The sequence below is a fragment of the Euprymna scolopes genome, chromosome 33 (genome assembly GCF_053919585.1).
Source record: "Euprymna scolopes isolate OS-2025 chromosome 33, ASM5391958v1, whole genome shotgun sequence".
NCBI lineage: Eukaryota > Metazoa > Mollusca > Cephalopoda > Sepiida > Sepiolidae > Euprymna > Euprymna scolopes.
Genome location: NC_136514.1, coordinates 42,250,430 through 42,254,975, shown reverse-complemented (window position 1 = coordinate 42,254,975; position 4,546 = coordinate 42,250,430).

Below are 4,546 nucleotides of genomic sequence, written 5' to 3'. Positions count from 1 at the left end.
GAGTTTCAAATATGGACCATGCTGTGTCTCCCATGATTAATTATCTACACTTTTGTAAAATTTATTTGAAAAAAAGAAAAATTAAAACTTTCTCATCAATTTAGTTTTTTTTATTTTGTTATTTTTAATTTCTTTGAATTCTGTGCTGTTTTCACTGCTGCGGTATGTAAGTAAATGTATGATTGAGAACGAGGTGTCTAACGCAATTTTTGTTTTGTTTATCTACATCGCGAACAACAAAAGAATCGTTCGTGCTTGCTGTACGCGAGAAAAGCACGAGCAAAAACGACGGTGTGCGATGTTTTCTTTTGTGGATCCGCCATTTTGTTTTCTGCGAAAGTCACAACCGAAACCATGACGGGGACAAAGAATGCCGGAAAACGAAAGCTTTATTTTCACAACAAGATGCATAACGTCATCTAGAAATGCATGACTTTTTGGGTAGTGTCTCTACGTTCCCCACGAAGACGGACAAGAAGAGAGAAGTATTTCAACTTGAAGCGGGGAGCAGCGCGTACGTGTGTTGGAAAGAGAGAAAGAGAGCGAGAAAAAAAAATAACAACCTATGTTGTTTATCTCTGTGTTCCTGGCAAGGGGTATAAAACGCCAAGGATCACTTTCTTTTCTTTGGTGCATTGATGGCGCGATTTTACCACGACAGGATTGGCGATGGGAAGGTAGAAATGTTATCTTTAACAAATATGACTTTGAACTGAGAGTAAAAATATAATAAAGTAAAAAAAAAAAAAACCCCGAAAACAAGCATATTAGTACTATGTTGTGATTTTAAACGAAGTCTCTCGAGGTGTGCAATTTGTTGGATTATAACGAAATCCTGTCACGTGGTTTACGTCAATTACATTTCTTCCCTGTAAAAGTACTAACCGGAAAGAAAAAAAAATAGCAATAGATCTTTCTATAACTTTTGTATTTATAATTTGGTTAATTTTATTTAACCTTTTAGAGCTTGGCTTAGTTAAGCAATAGTTGGCGAGCACACACAATAAGAGATTAGCAAAATTATTTAATAACGTATTATCAGAAAGCCGAAATATCGGCTGTGTCGTCTTTTTAGCTATGCTGCTAGAGGCGATATATATCTACCGTGCAATGTTGAAATGGTTTAAAGCCAGCATTTGTGTATCTCACACTATCTACCAAGATGCATTCCTATCCAATGTTCATAATATTAAATACCTGGGCTCGTTTTAGAAGAACTTTCACGGAATGTTCTCTGCTCTTGTATTCTCTCAAGAAAAATGCCCCCACCCCCTAAAAAAGAAAAAGAAAACACACACTGATAAGCGCCAAAATCCAATCCCTATATTTTATCAGGATCTAAAAGCCTGAAAATTTTCTACTTTAATAACGTATTTATTTTAACCTGTTTTCTTTTGAAATTCCCTCTCTGCCCTTTAATTTCTCGACTGAACATGGAGCAATTTAAACGTAATGTAAACAAGCATCTTGACTTAAAACTTCTTAGCTATAATACCTATATAAACCGACACTGTAATTACAGTCAGCCTATAATTACGGCATTCTCAAATGCACTTGTGATGTTAAACTGTATAAAAGTGTTATCTTTGGTCCAAATTTATCTGTTACTTCTTTAATTGAATTTTGTTATGATTATCGATTTTAGATACTTATCGGGACATCCTGATACAAAACCTACTTGAGAACATTCTCAGGCAAATAAAATGTATTCGTTTGAAAATTTAACAAAAAAAAAATAGACCCAGCTGTTTTGAAATCTATAGGGAACGAAATCGCACACACATGCAAACAAACTGTCTTTTATATATAAATACTATTTGTAACAGCGGAAATTATATTGTCGAATCTTAAACGCATTCCGAGTTAGGATTAACAACGATATACCGCCTCGTAATCACTGCTGGTTCTACTAGCCAAGTAAGAAACTATTATCCAACAGGATACACACAAAAAAAAAAAAAACATCAATTCCAGTAAACTAAATTATGCAAATGACAAAAAAATCAAATCGATTCTCAAATTATGTCTCTGTAGAAATGTACCATAATTAGGGTAAATGAAAGTGTTTTTTTTAAATAGACGTCAAATTACTTTTTATCCATTCTTCCATTTGTGATTACATTCGATAGTATGGCTGCTTTTTTTTCTTAAGTGAGTCGAACTACTGCATAGAACTCAAGAAGATACTGTCTCAGGAGTATCTGATAAGCATTAAGTTTGTAACGCTAGTCGCAACTATCTGTTTATTTTAAACCAGACAAAATAAGGTATTATGAACCTGCAAAAATAAAAAAATAATAATTAAAAAAAACCCATCGATTTTTACCCTTTCCGGTGGTAAAATCTGTTAATGTTTACAAACCTTGCAGAATCGCGTTAGCAACTGAAACTGTTAACATCCTTGAATAGCGGCAGATAAGGACGTGGTGTAGTATGCGTTAGTAGACGTTATGTTAAGTAACTGCATTGATGTAAAAGTTGAAGTAATCAACACTTGTAAACATGATTCTAATCAACTCTGAAGAATGCGTTTTATTCTGAACATTTAAAATTAAAGATAAAATAAGTTCATATTGCACCATTTTACTCCAAACCAGGCATATTGTCACATGGAACGTGAGAGACCAGATCTAACATAGGACTGTGGGGGGGTGTTCAGCTGCGAGATGTCTGTTCACATTACATTTCTGCAGGTTAGTACAGCTTGGCAAGCAGGAAACAGGTAGCGGATTAAAATGTCTAGTAGTCTGAGGAGAGAAACTATTAGCATGGACGACTTTCCAGCACTTACAGACATCAACAGAGGAGGGGGTATTTTGCTACTTGTCGAGTTACTCGGAAGTATTTAGTATTCAGGAAGGGGGACAAGTGCTATTAGTTAATCCCAGCACAACCTATCAAAGTAGATGTAAATAAGCGCAGGGATGCGACACTCCGGCGATAAAACAGAGGTTTGAGTTTGAACGACAGTACGAGACTAAATAGATTTAAGATTATCTTTGCATTCTGTCTTATATTGCCACTAATATGTTAATTTATCTAAATTAAGAATGCTTTTTTATAAACGCATACTTCTTCATAGACCTGCGTGTCAGGTAAAAAAAAATATTTCCCATTAAAAAGGCTTCTAATGTTCAATTATTTAAATATGTTAACTATATCTTCGGGCAGAAACGTCGGCTGCCCGAAGAAACGCAACATAGACTGCATTATTTTACACGTATGTAATGCAGGTTTCATTTTGTGTATAATTGCCATCATGTTTGTTGTTTGCATGTTATGAACCAAACTTGCAGAGAGATGCACTTTAATCAACCGAATTACAACAGTACAAAACTATATACAAGCGCTGCAAAATCGCATTCAATCCTTTTGAGACTCCGGCAGCGGAGAGTGACACTTGGCGCTCTATATATGATAGCGGGATGGCTTTATTCAACAACGAGTATTAGTGAGCAGCTACGGAGTATCACCAACTGAGAGACCGACGAGCGGGGCCACTCACCATTAAACACCAACTCCTGTCTTCCTGTGCTCTATTAGGCGCAAAGTAGTGCAAACCACGCATTGTGCTTTATATATAATATCATTAAAAATATCAATCATAGTCCTTTTATTGTTAATATAACAAAGTTATTGCCGCAACTATGCTATAATGAAACAAGGTTCGAATTTGTAAAAACATCGAAACAATAAATACATATAAATTTTCATCAGAAAATACTAGGAAAAGAAGGCTTGTAACTTGTAACCCAGGAACAACATCCAAACAATAAAGATATATAAATTCTAATAAAAAGCATACACCGCCAATAAAATAAATTTAAGGTAACAGCCAATTCGACAGCGATTCTCATCTACGCACAAAAAACCCACAGTGAAAATCCTCCAATGCGGTAATTACAATCGAACCAATCCACTTGTCGCGTGAATTCCACCCACCCTTTTTAGCATACCAAATTCAATATTCAACTCTAACCACCACACGTGACATGACAAAATTTACTGTTATATTTGTGATAAGGTAAATTATATTGGCGAATCTAAAACGCATCCTGAGTTCGACTTATCAACCTATATACCGTCCATCTGTCCGAAATCACAGCTAGTTTTACTAGCAAGACATTATTCACTTTCATCACACACACAAGATCCAATGAATTTTGTTAAACAAACTGTGCAGACGAAAAAAAAAATGAAATGGATTCTAAAATTCAACACACCCACATAACAGGATTTAATACATAACTAGGTGATCTAATACCCTAAAACTACTTCAACAGCAAACAACAATAAAATATCCAATTTAATATATTCTATAATTAAAACCCAATTTTAAAACTAATGCAATAAAAAGTTATTTTTTAAAGAAATAGTTAAAATTTATATAAACATACACAGATTAATAGACATAGAATATCCAGTCTCAAGTACGATGCAATTAGAAAAATTAATTTTATTTACTTAAAAGTCAAACTGATAAAACACAGTACAAAACAAAATCCGTCCCGCTTTTACCCATCGTGGTAGGGGCGGTGCCAACCTC